General features: G+C 35.5%; 1 protein-coding gene across 30 annotated transcripts in view; it reads left to right on the top strand.

Annotated features, from left to right (window-relative positions):
- LOC105492120 (SRY-box transcription factor 5) overlaps window positions 1-15,642 on the top strand; it is a 1,036,234-nt gene that overhangs the window by 692,591 nt on the left and 328,001 nt on the right. The window lies entirely within an intron of this gene.

The raw sequence follows: 15,642 nt of genomic DNA on the forward strand, positions 1-15,642 counted from the left end.
CTCTTATACCTCCTTTGTGGCAAAGAAAAGAAAACGCTATAATCTAAAGCAGAAATAATAGAGACTGTTTGATTTAAGGAAGGATATAGGATGGACATTTAGTGTATATGAAAAAGAAATTACAATTGAGCTATTGGTGAGAATGATATACTTGGCACTGAAGACACGGAAACTGGTATTTTATAATAAAAGTTTATAAACATGTAAACAAGTGGGTTTATTTTTGGTGTCAGCAATGGCACTGTAGTTATTTCTTTTCTTTTTCTTTTTTTTTTTTTTTTTTTTTTTTTGAGACAAGGTCTTACCCTGTCACCTAGGCTGGAGTACATTGGCACTATCTTGGCTGACTGCAGCCTTGACCTCCTGGGATCAGATGATTCTCACACTTCTGCCTCCCCAGTAGCTGGGACTGCAAGTGTGTATCACCATGCCTGGGTTATTTTCTGTTTGTTTTTGCTGTTGTTGTTGTTGTGTGTTTCTTTTTTTCTTTCTTTTTTTTTTTTTTTTTTTTTTTTTTGTAGAGACAGAATTTCTCCATGTTGCCCAGGCCAGTCTTCAGTCTTGAATTCCTAGGCTCAAGCAATCTGTCTGCCTCATGAGCTGCTGCGCCCAGCCTGCAGTCATTTCTTGACCCTTAAATCGAGTGCTCAGAGATGATTTAATGAAAAACTGAAATGTTCAGCCTGAGTTATAGTGAAAAAAAAGCATTTTTGCTTATTAGCTAGAAATAATGTAACTTTTGAGAATGATTTATTGGCGAAGGCTATCTCATATAAAGAAAGTAAGGTATTAAGGTAGACTTTGCTGTATTTTGTAGGTTTATAGAGTTTGAGAACCATGGTCATTTTGACTGTGCAATTAGAGAAAAACATCTTATTTCTCTAGTCTAGCTTTAATTAGTCACTGAATATGAAGATGGATCTTTCAGGAATGTTTATCACTCTTTTAATATCCAGGGTGTATCTGGCTAACCTGGCTCCCTAAGTTGCTACCTCCTTTTCTTGCATAGTTCCATCTGCAATCTTTAAAATTCTTTCAAAGACATCGATCTTCCCAGCTATCTAAAATCAAGGTTGTATTAGTTACTTTGATAAAACTCACAACCTATACATCAAATGGTTACCAAATGGTCTAGCTAAATAGTATTATGTTTGTAAAAGTGTGTATTAAGTCTCTGACATTACAGTCCAAGAAAATCATGGGAAAACAAATATTTAAATGTGAATTAATTAACCAGTTTTTTTATATTTTTACTGCTAGTGTCTACCTGGAACAAACATAGTTTTCTATTTTTTGAATGCTTTATCTCATATCAAACCATAAGAGGGACTACATTTTCAGGTATTTTAATGACAGCATAACTTCTGGGAAACGGGAAGCCGTCTGGTGACACGTGTGCTTGTATTTTTGAGTATTGATGGTGAAAGCTCGTAGATTTGTTAGTCAGCAAGTTGAAGGTACGGAAGTAGATAAATGTAACATGTACAAAAGATTCAATAAGAATAAATGGGCCTGATGCGGTGGCTCACACCTGTAATCCCAGCACTTTGGGGGGCCGAGGCGGATGGATCAGGAGGTCAGGAGATCAAGACCATCCTGGCTAACACGGTGAAACCCCGTCTCTTCTAAAAAAAAAAAAAAAAAAAAATTGCCAGGCGTGTTGGCAGGCGCCTGTAGTCCCAGCTACTCAGGAGGCTGAGGCAGGAGAATGGCGTGAACCCGGGAGGCGGAGCTTGCAGTGAGCCGAGATCGCGCCACTGCACTCCAGCCTGGCCGACAGTGCGAGACTCTGTCTCAAAAAAAAGAATAAATGTAATATAATGCTTGTGTTAAATCGAGCTTTGCAAATATGTTATACTCTCAAGTATTCTTAGAATAATCACAGGAAAGAAAAGATAGTTGGGGAGAAACTCTATTGTTATAGACAGGGCCAAGGCCAACTTATCCATTGAGAACTGTAGGCACAGTGCCGGAACCCATAATACTTTCAGGGTCTCATGAAGATGTTTTCATTCCTTTTAAAAACAGACAAGCAAGTGAACATTGAGGTTGAAGAAAATGTTTTGATTTGATACATATTAATAGATTAGTTTTTATACCAACGGAATCATAAAATATAATTTTAAAATATTTTGTTGTATTTATTAATTTTTTTATGGAAAAAAGAGTTTACAAGAGCAAAAATCGTAGGGCCCAAGAAAGTAATGATGTAACCCTGGTAGCAGCATAAAACATAAACAATTTTGAAAAAGTGTTACAAAGTTGTCTTTTATATGTAGCTCCTACCACTTTCCTTTTTTCTCCTCTCATGTCCTCTTATCCACTCTTTGACATTTCATGTTTAATCATTCTGGGTCTGAAGCTGGCATTTCATTCGTATTTACAGGTCAGTTTGTTATCACAATCCTTTAGTAGCTTGAATTGATATTGACCAACTGATCTTCATGATCATCTGCTGCGTAGACCAAAACAAAGATAAAGTTATTTTTCATTTTAGACCTATGATGTTAATTCATTTTGTGTGTTAACATAAAATGTAGCAGTTATACATATAGGTGGTGGTTTCATTCAGAGAGTATGAGAGTCAAAAGCTAGTATCAAAAAGAAAACTTGATTATTTGTAATTGAGATGCTTTTAGTTTAATATATGAGCTATATATATGCATTTATCATCTCTAAATATTTTTCTCACAGCTATTGCTTATTTTTGAGAAAAAATATACTCCTTAAAATTTTTATTTTATAATTTAAAAAAGATAGTAGTCCCTTCATCTAATTCTTAATAGTTACATATTTCTGTTACATTTAAATAGCTACCAGATTTTCATGGTGGATAACGGGATTTTTATATGATCCCTATAATTATAAAGAGATTTCTTTAGTGGGTGAAGTACCTCATTTATGCACCACTACTGAAGAAGAAGAAAAAAAAACTACATCATAGTAAATCTTACATAAGTAGCAATAGTGAAAAAACTTGAATGATCAGTATAACCAGAAGTTTTAGTTAAGAAATATGAATACCTCAAAACCACTTGGAATGGATAGCACAAATCCAATTTAGAATAAAGTTTAGCACCAAGTCTTGTTTTCATGTCCAAATACCTGGTCTACAAAGCTAAAGGGAAAACATAGGTTGAACAGTTATTATGGGATTGTGATAAGAACTGTAGACTTTGTAGCTCAGTCCTGAAAGATTAAGTGTTGGATCATACAAGTGGATCTATTATCGGTTATCTAGTATAGCCTAACATTACTCCTTACAATTTGCATTGTCAAGTGCATTCTTGTGTAGAAAAAAGAATAGAGTTTATATTTATTGGGGAAATGTGTTAAGAATTTTAAGCCCTCTAGGTTTATAATGGAGAGTAAAAATATTTTATCCTTTGGTTTAGGGGAAAAGTTTGGAAATTAGGTATAATCTTTACTCTTACTTATGCTTTTGCCCCATTCCTGTATCCCTATAATATTCTAGTTGAATTTCAGATAGTTTCTCAATACTGTGTTAAATCAACGAGAAATAGATCAACTTTCCTTTACTCGTAACCCTAGACTTCTGTGTACCTTTGTCTTCTTTATTTTATTTTCAGTTATATTCCCCAGTCTTTTTCTTTTTCTAATCACCTTCTATATTTAGCTCTCACTTCAGTACTCTTTTTCTAATGTTATTTGGACCCTAAGGGCATTCTGAGTAACAGTATGATAGTAGAAAATGGTGGAAAAGAATGAGGTCGTGTTTTATCTAAATCTTAAATGTTTTGTCCTTTAATATAGTGACATGGGAGATAAATCATTTTAATTAAACTAATATTTACTATCGTCTATGTATAAAATATATTGGATTTCAACTTGAGAAAGGCACATTTTTATCTACTGGAAACTCAGTCTGGTGGGGAAAATGGATATACATAAAAGTCTTAATTGTGGCTGTGATAATATTGTGGGAAACATTACAGATGGGTGGATATAGGATACGTCATGGGAGTATATGGGGGAAGAACAATACTTTCTGACAGAAGGAGAATAGGAAATTTCTGGCATATGATTCTAGAGCAGTACTACTCACAAATGTAGTCTGAGCTACTTCTTTCATCAAGAAGTCTTAGTATGAAAAGAACATCAGCTGAACTAAGCAGGGTACTTAGTGATAGAATTGATTTGCATTCTGGGGCTGCTGCTTATCTTGTTGTAGACTGGTGCTTTGAGGACCATCCTTCTAGAGGACCATGGCCCACATCCAATATACATGTACAGATCAGAACAAAACTGTACAAAACTGCATGAGATCAATTTCAAAAGTAGGGCGGTAAGGTGGTGGGGTTTCAGTGAGAGGGCAGAAATGAAGAAAGCCTTCCTAAAACTGAGATATTTAAGCGAAGTCGTGAAGGATAGGTATGACTTGAAAATGTGAGTGGAAGTGGAGAGAAATTGAGGGGAAGATATTCCAAGTAAAGTGAAGGAAAAGAGCTTATAATAAGGAACAGATATTCTAGGTATGTTGTGGAAATTATGTAGCATATAACCAGTACTACTTTTTGTCTTTTCAGGGAATTTCTGGGTATGTGTGTGGAACACTAGGCAAGTTAATTTATTTGATGTAGAGTGTACTTTCAAGGACTCTAGTAAAAAGGAAATAACATTTATCTAGATGTAAATGTGGGCTAGGAATTAGGTTAAGTATTTATATTCATCATGTCATGTAATCTTTAACAACCTTCTGCAAAGCTATCATTATTTCCATTTTACTGATGTAAATATAGAAGTACAGAGCATAAAATAAAGGTCCACAACCTATAAGAATGGACCTGACCTGAAAGATTATGTTTTAATGTGAAAAAGTTGAAAAGGTAGATGAAGGACAGATTTTGGGGGGCCTTGAATGTCATAAAAAATTAGGAATTTATAATCTACAGTTTTTGAGGAGTCATAAGAGGTTTGGAGTATACAAATGGCTTAATAAAAATCCTATCTTGTGAACTCAATTTAGTATTTAGTTTATACTCAAAATATGTATCTTTAGGAAACAGTGAAAAAAAAAAAAGCCTAATACTGGTTTATTTCCAGACCAAATTCATGTAAGCAAAATTGTGGGAATGAAGGGATATGAGTGTTCTGTTTAAGAAAATCCCTCAAAGATGTTGGCTTATTTGTATTTTAGTGAGATACATAAATTGTCAAGTAAGTTCTGTGAATTAAAACCAGACTTTTTTTGGTCTGCTATGTGTCAGAAAAATAGTTGTACATGTAACCTAGGGTTAAATTATAGAGATTGCCACAAGCAAAAGTGAATGGCAAGAGTGGGTTTTGTGAAGAGTATGAGAAATGATAGCTAGTACCTATATTGTTACTTTTCTTACTCAAATATGAAAATGAATTTGCTCTTGCTTCAAAATACTTGATATAATTTTCTCAGCCTTAAAGTTGTTTATTCTTCCCAGGCCAGTTAGAAGGTGGGAAAACTAGATAAATAAACAAACATGTTGGAGTAATCAGCAAAAAGAAATCTTAACATTCTTATCTTCCCTAGAAATACAAAGTTGGGCCATAAAATAGAACAGTTCATTGTATGTACAAAAAGGTCAAATAGGAAATCTTATTAAACCAGCTAATATTAAAAGCAGGTAATTTTTTTACACATTTTTTGAAACCAAGCAAGAAAAAAAGGGGGAGGCAGGGAAGGGACAAGGGAGAGAGGGAGTGAAGGAAGGAGGGAGGGAAAGAGGGAACGAGGAGAGAAAGAAGGGAGAAAGGAAGAAATGAAGGAAATTAAAAGGTAGTTATGATTTTTGTCATTTCTTCACATCCTTACAATTTCAATTTTTTTCTGATTGAGGTTAAACCACCTAGTTGGTATTTAATTATATCTACTCATTAGCAATAAAAGTAATAATTTTTATATTAATTGTGTTTTGTATGTAGAATTTTTTTTACTATCATTGTTGTTTTTACACAGCTAGAGCTTAATTTGCAGATCTGGTTTTCAAAGTAAGAGGCATCACTGTTCATTTTGGTGGCATAGTGTACAGGAAAGACCTATTCCTTTCTATGGGGATAGATCTATCCCACTTAATTCATTTCAGTGTCAAGCAATAGTACAAATTCCTTATCATCTTATTGTAAATCTAGATTTTTTAATTTGGTCTATTTAAAGAAAGATGTTATAATAAGAATTTTAGAACAATTAAAGACCAATAGTATGACAACTACCAGCTTGTGTTTTTGTATATTTGCCACTCACAGATCTATAGAAGTTTAAACTTGGCATTAGGTCTTAGAGGTCTGTTAGTCCATATATCTAACTTTGTGATGGTAAAATTAAAGTTCAGACAGGTTAAGAGACTCGCCTAAGATCAAAAGTGTGGTTTTTGCTTTAATCTTGTGTGACTGGGAAAATGTTGCTGGCACTTTAAGGAGGGGAAGCATAAGCCAAAAAGAACAACAGGTTTGTGTGACAGAATTCTGAGTTAACATTATTATTATTGGGTTTGACATAGGAGATATTGATGGAAAATGGACTAATGGAAATAAGTGATTCAAACCTCTCTTCGTTGAGATGGAAGTGTGAAACTCACCTGTGTATATGAGATGAGATTTGAAATTGTAAATTTCAAGAGTCATTAATTCCACAAATGTTTATTGAGAATATAGGCCGAGCGTGGTGGTTCACGCCTGTAATCCCAGCACTTTGGGAGGCCAAGGTGGGTGGATCACAAGGTCAGGAGATAGAGATTGAGAATATGTAATTCCCCAAGGAGGTAAACCTATGCCATGTTTTAAAGCTTGAAGTTTTTTGAGGAGAGGCATGGAGTTGAGAGAATAAGAAATGCATAGCCAGGGGGAAGCAAGGAGGTATGGTTATATCACTAAGTGGAGTGGAGAGTGATGATAAATGAGTATGCACATTATCCAAAGAGTTCTAAGTTTTCCCTGAAAACTAGGTGGAAGCTGAAGAAACGTCTTCAGCAACACAATGTCAAGATCAAATCTCCAAAAGGGAAATTAGACAGAAACGAGATCTTTATATGCTCAAATCAGAACTCGTTATGGCCATTAAATTTATTTTAGAGGACTGAAGATGAAAACAGGCAATGCCCGAGAGAAGGACGAAAAACCAGTAGTGGGTAGGCCATCAGAAAGCTAGAAAAAATACTGTTCAGTAGTCTTAAATGTATTGAAGAGGTTATTAAAAACTTTGGATTTGACTATTAGATTGTAGACATATCTTCGAGATGTTGTAGGCTCAGTTCCACACTACCACAATAAAGAGAATATTGCTTTGGATATGAAAAGGCAATGGACAAGAAATGAAGTGTTAACAGGCATCATTGAAGAGATTAACTAAGTCAGAAGTTTTAAAGATGACCTGGATGCCTATCCTAGTGAAAGAGGCTTACTCTTAAATTTGGATTGGTGGCAAAACACTCACAGAGCTGTTTTGGGCACTTTTGCATTACTAGCATCTAATTGTTCATAACAAATTGTATGTACATTTAAAACTCTTTAGTTACAATCTGGACTATTTCATATATTTAAAAATCCAATATTAGAATCTTTTTTCATTGCTCAAATCATAAATATATATTACTGAAATTAACATAGTTACCTTTCCTTTGGATATGCATATGTGTGTATAGCTATTATGCTATTGTTACACCATAGTGTACATTTGTATGTACATGTTTGTATAGACAGGTATACGTCAGAGATATGGAATGTTCTAAGTACTTTGTTGTTACTTCAACAATGTTCACAGCATCTTTATCAGGAGTAGATTTGATCTCAAGAAACCACTTTCTTTGCTCATCTATGAGAAGCAACTTCTCATTCATTCAAGTTTTATCATGAGATTGTAGCAATTCAGTCACATCTTCAGGCTCTGCTTCTGATTCTAGTTCTCTTGCTGTTTTTACCACATCTGTAATAATTTCCTCCACTGAAGTCTTCAGCCCCATAAAGTCACCCATGAGGCTTGAAATCAACTTCTTTCAAACTCCTCTAATGCTGAAATTTTGGCCTCCTCCCTTGCATCACGAATGTTCTTAATTGCATCTATAATGATGAATCCTTTCCAGAAGTTTTGCAATTTACTTTGCCAAGATACATCAGAGGAATCATTATATATGACAGCAATAGCCTGACAAAATGTTTTTTTTTTTTTTTTTTTTTTTTTTTTTTTTTTTGATACGGAGTCTCACTCTGTCTCCCAGGCTGGAGCGCAGTGGTGCAATCTCGGCTCACTGCAACCTCCACCTCCCGGGTTCAAGTGATTCTCCTGCCTCAGCCTCCCAAGTAGGTGGGACTACAGGCACATGCCACCATGGCCAGCTAATTTTTTGTATTTTTAGTAGAGATGGGGTGTCATCATGTTAGCCAAGGTAGTCTTGATCTCCAGACCTCGTGATCTGCCCACTTCAGCCTCCCAAAGTGCTGGGATTACAGGCATAAGCCACCGTGCCCGGCCCCAAAATGTATTTCTTAAATAATAAGACTTGAAAGTCAAAATGACTCCTTGATCCATTGGCTGCAGAATGGATATTGTGTTAATAGACACGAAAACAACATTTGTTTCCCTGAACATATCCAGCAGAACTTCTGGGTGACTCGTTGTATTGTCAATGAGCAGTAATTTTTTTAAATGAAACTCTCGTTTTGTGAAGTAGGTCTCAACAGTGGGCTTAACATAGTAAACCATGTTGTAAACAGATAGGCTGTCATCCAAGCTGTATTGTTCAATTTATAGACAAAGACAGAGCCGATTTAGAATAATTCTTTAGGGTCCTAGCATTTTCAGAATGGTAAATAAATATTGGCTTCAACTTAATGTCACCATCAACTCTGAGATGTACTAACCCCTAACGGGAGAGTCAGGCTGTTCTTTGACACGTCAAAGCCAAGCATTGACTTCTCCATTCTCACTGTGAAAGTCTTAGATGGTATCTTCCTCCAACAGAAGGCTGTTTTGTCTACACTGAAAACCTGTTTTTTGTATAGCCACTTTCATCGATTATCTTAGCTAGGTCTTCTGGTTGACTTGCTGCAGCTTCTGTGTCTGCATATTCTACTTCACTTTGCGTTATTATCTTATGAAGATGGCTTCTTTCCTTAAATCTCATGAGCCAACCTCTACTATCTTTCAACTTTTCTTCTACAGCTTCCTCACCTCTCTCAGCCTTCATGGAATTAAAGAGAGTTATGGCCTTGTTCTGGATTAGGGTTTGGCTTAAATGAATTTTGCGGCTGTTCTGATCTTCTCTCCAGACCAATACAACTTTATATTACGATAAGGCTGTTTTGGTGTCTTATCATTTGTGTGTTGAATGGAGTATTACTTTTATTTCCTTCAAGAACCCTTTCTTTGCATCCATAACTTGGCTAACTATTTGGTGCAAGAGGCCTGGTTTTTGGCCTATCTCTGCTTTCCATATGCCTTTCTCACTAAATATAATAATTTCTAGCTTTTGATTTAAAGTGACAGATATGCAACCCTTCCTTTTACTTGAACCCTTAGAGGCCATTGTATGGTTAATACATGGCCTAATTTCAATATTGTGTCTGAGAATAGAGATGCCCGAGTAGAGGGAGAGAGATGGGAAATAGCCAGTCAGTGGTATAGTCAGAACACATGCAGCGTTTACTAAGTTCATCATCTTACAAGGATGTGGTTAGTGGTGCCCCAAAACAATTACAATACAGACATCAAAGATTACTGAGCACAGATCACCAAGTAGATGTAATTATAATGAAAAAGTATGAAATATTGTAAGAATTACCAATATGTGACACAGAGACATGAAATGAGTACATGCTTTTGGAAAAATGTTCTCAATAGACTTGCTTAATGCAGGGTTGCCACAAACCTTCAATTTGTAAAAAAAAAAAAAAAAAAAAAGAAAGAAAGAAAAAGAAAAAGCAATAATTGTGCAACACAGTAAAGCAGAGTGCCATAAAACATAAAACAAGGTTCCTATATTTTTATTTCTTCTAGGACTCAGGATAGTGCTTTTCAAAAAGTAGGGACATGATAAACATATTTTGTTGTAGTGTGTGTGTATGTAGTTTGTTTAAAATGTTATTTAGGAGTTGACAAAATTGCTGAATTTTCTTTTGGAAGTACAAGTTAAGAAAATTGAAATGTAAGATATAGCCAATTAAAAGTAGTATTGAAAGTTGAAGATGTGGCCGGGCATGGTGTCTAATGCCTGTGATCCCAGCACTTTGGGAGGCCGAGGCAGGTGAATCACAAGGTCAGGAGATCAAGACCATTCTGGCCAACATGCTGAAACCCTATCTCTACTAAAAATACAAAAAAATTAGCTGGACATGGTGGCGGGAGCCTGTAGTCCCAGCTACTTGGGAGGGGAAGGTGAGGCAGGAGAATAGCATGAAACTGTGGGGCGGAGCTTGCAGTGAGCCGAGATTGTGCCACTGTACTCCAGCCTGAGCGACAGAGCAAGACTCTGTCTCAAAAAAAAAAAAAAAAAAAAAGTTGAAGATGTTAATCAAGTACCTTAGGAAACCAAACTAGAGTATCAGAAACATCATATGGTATTGAGAGATGACATATATAGGGATAAAACAAACTGTAAAGAGAAAATTAGAGTAAGTTTAGTAAAATTAAAACAATTAAGTGTTTTATTCGGATGAGAAGCCATATGACACAATAGTTAAAAGCACATTCAAAGGAATCAGAGACGTGGATTCAAACTGTTTGTTATTTAACTTGAAGTCATGGCTTACACTCATTTTCTCTATGTGTAAAAGCATTGATCATATTTCCTACCTCATAGGTCTGTTAGAAAGAATCAAAGAAATAGCCTACTAAAATCTCGTATAGTGATTGTCACATTAATAAGTTTAGTAAATAATGCTTTTATTTTTTTCCAGAATAGGTTCTTACGTTCTGAATGCAATCTGAGGTTAATCATGAGAAAGAGCATTGTAACACACACGTATAGATGGAAAGAATTAGCTAACCCATGTTACAGTCAAAGTAGTATACAATACTGCCAGGGAAAAAGGTAAAATAAAGACATATACTGAGTAGAAAATGAAAAATTCACAGTATTCCAATTGTCAGGGTTTGGGATTGACACCTAAGTGAAAGTGTTGAAAGCTTCATCATTTAGGTCGTTTCAAACTCTATTCTACCACACTCAAGAAACCCTGTGTTCAAAATTCTTATGCTGTCTACTAGTTGCATAGTTCTTCCAACAGACCTGCTATTGACTTCCCTGTTTCCTTGCACAAAGCTGTTATTCACTTCTAGGAAAATCAGTGGCTCTGTGGAATTGGATAAGAATTTGGCCTACAGTGAGTGATTTGAATGAATGAATTTGGAACTGGCAAGAAAATACAAACATATGCCACATTTACTTGGTACATTCACGCTTCAAGAGAACTCAGGTAGCACATAAATTCGATGTAAAAAGACAGAGATTTTCAGTGAGAACCTATTACAAAGTCAGCCTAAATCTTCTTCATTTATTTTTGTCAGATTGAAAGAATAAGGCAAAACATAAATTATTATTCATTGGAATGTACAAGGCTAGAGTCCCTTCTGATAAAGTCATATATGGCGCCTACTATTTACAATGCTGATGTCAGAGACAGAAGAGTCATGTTTTAGGCAAATTTAACATAAGTGGATTTATTAGTTGCTTTTAAGATACACTGGTTTTTAAAACCAGTCTTCGTTGGCCAGATTGATCTGGATACTGGCAAATTAAGTAGTCTTTGCTTTTTGTAGGCAAAATACAACCAAGGAATATGGTGGCCCACTTGTGTGCTGGCGGTAAGTTTGTGAGAATCTGAACCTGATCCTATATTCAATAGTAGACAAATTTCTTCTCTCAGTATTATTACTCATGCAATTTTCAGTACCAGAGACATGGGGCCTTTGAAAAGGAAGAGATGTTACATTTTTTGACAGCTTTTCCCTTCCACTGACTGAAACAATAAAAATAAACATGAAGCTGTCGGAATGGCCTCTTCATATTATGTCATTTGCATGTGATTCCCTTTGCTTCTCTAGATAATTGAATTTATTCAGGCAATTTATTTTTTAAATGTGTAGTCTCTGTGAATGGAAACATCTTAACTAACGACAACCCTTTTATTTCCTCTTAATGAAATATATACATGTAAGTGTATACTTCTGTTAGAACCAAGGGAATAGAAGGGAAATAATGGAAAACCCAAAAATGTATAATTAATTAAAAAGATGAAGTGTGACTCTTGTAACCAAATATTCTGTCTTTGTGTTTACCCCCTGTCTATGTTCAAGGTCTCTAGGTGCTCAATAGGAGCTTTTTAATTATTTTTTCCTGTTTGATGTTGCAAAGTATAATGAATAGATAGCAAAGGACTTTTGTAAGGAGCCTCTAAATGTGAATCACCTCAAAGCTGGTAAGCATAGCAGTACCTGGTTGGTTCCCATCCTGAGACTCAGTCTTAGTACGTTTGAGACTTAAAGAAAGTGACTACTTAAAATGAGCTCCATTAGTCAGACAATGTAGCTTTAAAACATAAATAGAGCTTGTATTCTCTTGAAGCTGGGAATATAAAGATTAAATACTTTTATTTTGGATCAGCATTTTTAAGGGTTATTGAGCACCAAGTCAGAGCACTTTGGGATAACAGGAATATCCAAAGATATTCACAAAACAGGATTTCAAGTAGAATTGTAGAAGAGGAAACATCTATCCAAAATTCAAAATTATTTGTCTCCTCTTTATACACCACAGGATTTAATATAACTTAAATGCAATTTTAGTTTTATATGTATATCTTCACCAAGTTTCTAAGACAAAGTAATTTCTTTATGGGGGTGAAAATACTGTCACCTGTAGTCACAACTCAATAAAGCACTAAACAGCAGTAGGATTCTGAAAAACATTTTTTTATATTGACAAATTTCATTTTCCCCCTTTATTCTAACATTTATGTGGCAAGAATTTTGGAGGCTGAACACACAGCACCAAGAACTCAGTGTTCTGAGAGCCCGTTCATTGTAAGTAAGGGAAAGTTGCTTCAGTTTCTAATTTTATCCCTTAGTTTTACAATGATATCTTTTTGTCATGCGTTAGTGTTCCTGGAGTAACAAAAATCTTCTATTCTTACATTGTTGTTCTAGAACCTTCTCATCTTCCTCTTTCTCTCTCTGTTTGGCATGTTCTATAGGTACTCATTATTATTTCTAAGTTTGCAGGGGGTTTTTTGTTTTGTTTTGTTTTGTTTTTACAAAATATCCTTTGTTTTTCAAAATCTAATTATAAATAATGATAAGCTTTCAAAAATGTACAGGGTAAACCCAAGTCACTGAAGGAGAAGGTGTTACTCTCTTATAACCGCCACTTTTAGGCATAGGTGAAGAGAGCTTGGCCATTTGCTCTTCTCCCTGTGGATACTCTCTAAGAGCTTATGACCTGAAGTGGATTTAATCATTCACTGGAAATAAATGCTTCATAGGTCATTATTTTACAGCCTTTATTTCTTCACCTGCCTTTTGTAGGCATATCTACCTTTAGATATTCCCTATATAAATTTAAAGATCTCAATTAGCTCATCATTTGAATTTCCTGAGGGAGATTATATGGCATCTCTTAAAGTCCTGGGGTCAGAAACCAGGACTGATGCTCAAGTTATAAACTAATTTAGTTGAGCGGACTTATTAAAATGTACTAGACATACCAATTCTATTGAAAACATTATCTCTGTTTGCTAACCATTCTGTTTTTGTCCATACAGTAATCATTGTTTCAACTTCCCAAGCAAAAACCATGTTTATCTTTGACTCTTTTTTTCTTATTTTCAAGTTACTTAATCCTATCATTGCTTCCTTCAAATTGTCTCTAGGATTGAGAACATATTTTTAACATTTTTTTTTAAATTATTTTAGGTTTGGGGATACATGTGAAGGTTTGTTATACAGGTAAACACATGTCATGGAGGTTTGTTGTATATATTATTACATCACCCAGGTATTATGCTCCATTCCCAATAGTTATCTTTTCTGCTCCTCTCCCTCCTCCCACCGTTTCCCCCCAAGAAGACCTCAGTGTCTGTTGTTTCTTTCTTTGTGTTCATAATCTCTTATCATTTAGCTTCTACTGGTAAGTGAGAACATGCAGAATTTGGTGTTCTGTTTCTGCTTCAGTTTGCTAAGAATGATAGCCTCCAGCTTCACTCATATTCCCTCAAAAGACATGATCTCATTCTTTTTTATGGCTGCATAATATTCCATGGTGTATATGTACCACATGTTCTTTATCCAGTCTGTCACTGATGGGCGTTTAGGTTAATTCCATGTCTTTTCTATTGTGGACAGTGCTGCAGTGAACATTCACATGCATGTTTCTGTAGAATGCTTTATATTCTTCTGTGCATAGGTAATAGGATTGCTGTAATAGGATTGCAGAGTCAAATGATAGTTCTGGCTTTAGCTCTTTGAGGAGCCACCATACTGCTTACCACAATGGTTGAACTAATTAACACTCCCACCAACAATGTATAAGGATTCCCTCTTCTCTTCAACTTCACCACACTTGTTACTTTTTGACTTTTTAATAATGACCAGTCTGACTGGTATGAGATGGTATTTCACTATGGTTTTTATTTGCATTTATCTAATGATCAATAGTATTGAGTTTTTTTTTCATATCCTTGTTGGGTGCATGTACGTCTTCTTTTGAGAAGTGTCTGTTCATGTCCCTTGCCCACTTTTAAATAGGGCTGTTTGTTTTCCTCTTGTCAATTTAAGTTCCTTATAGATGCTGGATATTAGACCTTTGTCAGATGCATAGTTTGCAAATATTTTCTCCCATTCTGTAGGTTGTCTGTTTACTACGTTGATAGTTTTCTTTGCTCTGCAGAGGCTCTTAAGTTTAATTAGTGATTTATTATTATTATTATTATTTTGCCCTTCTCACAGGAAATTAGCATACATTGTAAAATCAAACAAACAGAAAACAACAAAGTGCATATATATGCACCTGCCTTGCATACACACACACACAGGCATATTAAATTACAAATTAAAATAACTCCCAGCTGGGCATGGTGCCTCACACCTGTAATCCCAGTACTTTGGGAGGCCAAGGTGAGCGGATCACCTGAGATCAGGAGTTCGAGACCAGTCTGGCCAATATGGTGAAACCCCGTCTCTAGTAAAAATACAAAATATTAGCCAGTTGTGGTGGGCACCTGTAATCACAGCTATTCAGGAGGAGAAGGCAGGAGAATTGCTTGAACCCAGGAGGCACAAATTGCAATGAGTCAAGATCGTGCCACTACACTCCAGTCTGGGCAACAGAGCAAGACTCCGCCTCAAAAAAAAAAAAAAAAAAAAAACTCCCTAAGGACACTGTCATCGATTATCACACATTGTGTATAGAGTATCTAACTATCTAAAAGTAGCTATTAGCCTTTTTCCATATGCCTTACACATTCCCGTCAATGTCCCTATAGAAGTAACTATCACTAGACTGTGGATGAAGAGAGAAGGGCAATGCACTCTGGAACGTGAACAAAAATAATTTGAATATATGCAGTATGGAAAAGCTCCTTGCTGAGTGTAACCGATTTTCCAAAACAGTTGATAATCACAGATGACAGATAGATATGATGGTTCTTTTCAACTTCCAC

This window comes from Macaca nemestrina, chromosome 10 (assembly GCF_043159975.1).
Source record: "Macaca nemestrina isolate mMacNem1 chromosome 10, mMacNem.hap1, whole genome shotgun sequence".
NCBI classification, from domain to species: Eukaryota; Metazoa; Chordata; class Mammalia; order Primates; family Cercopithecidae; genus Macaca; species Macaca nemestrina.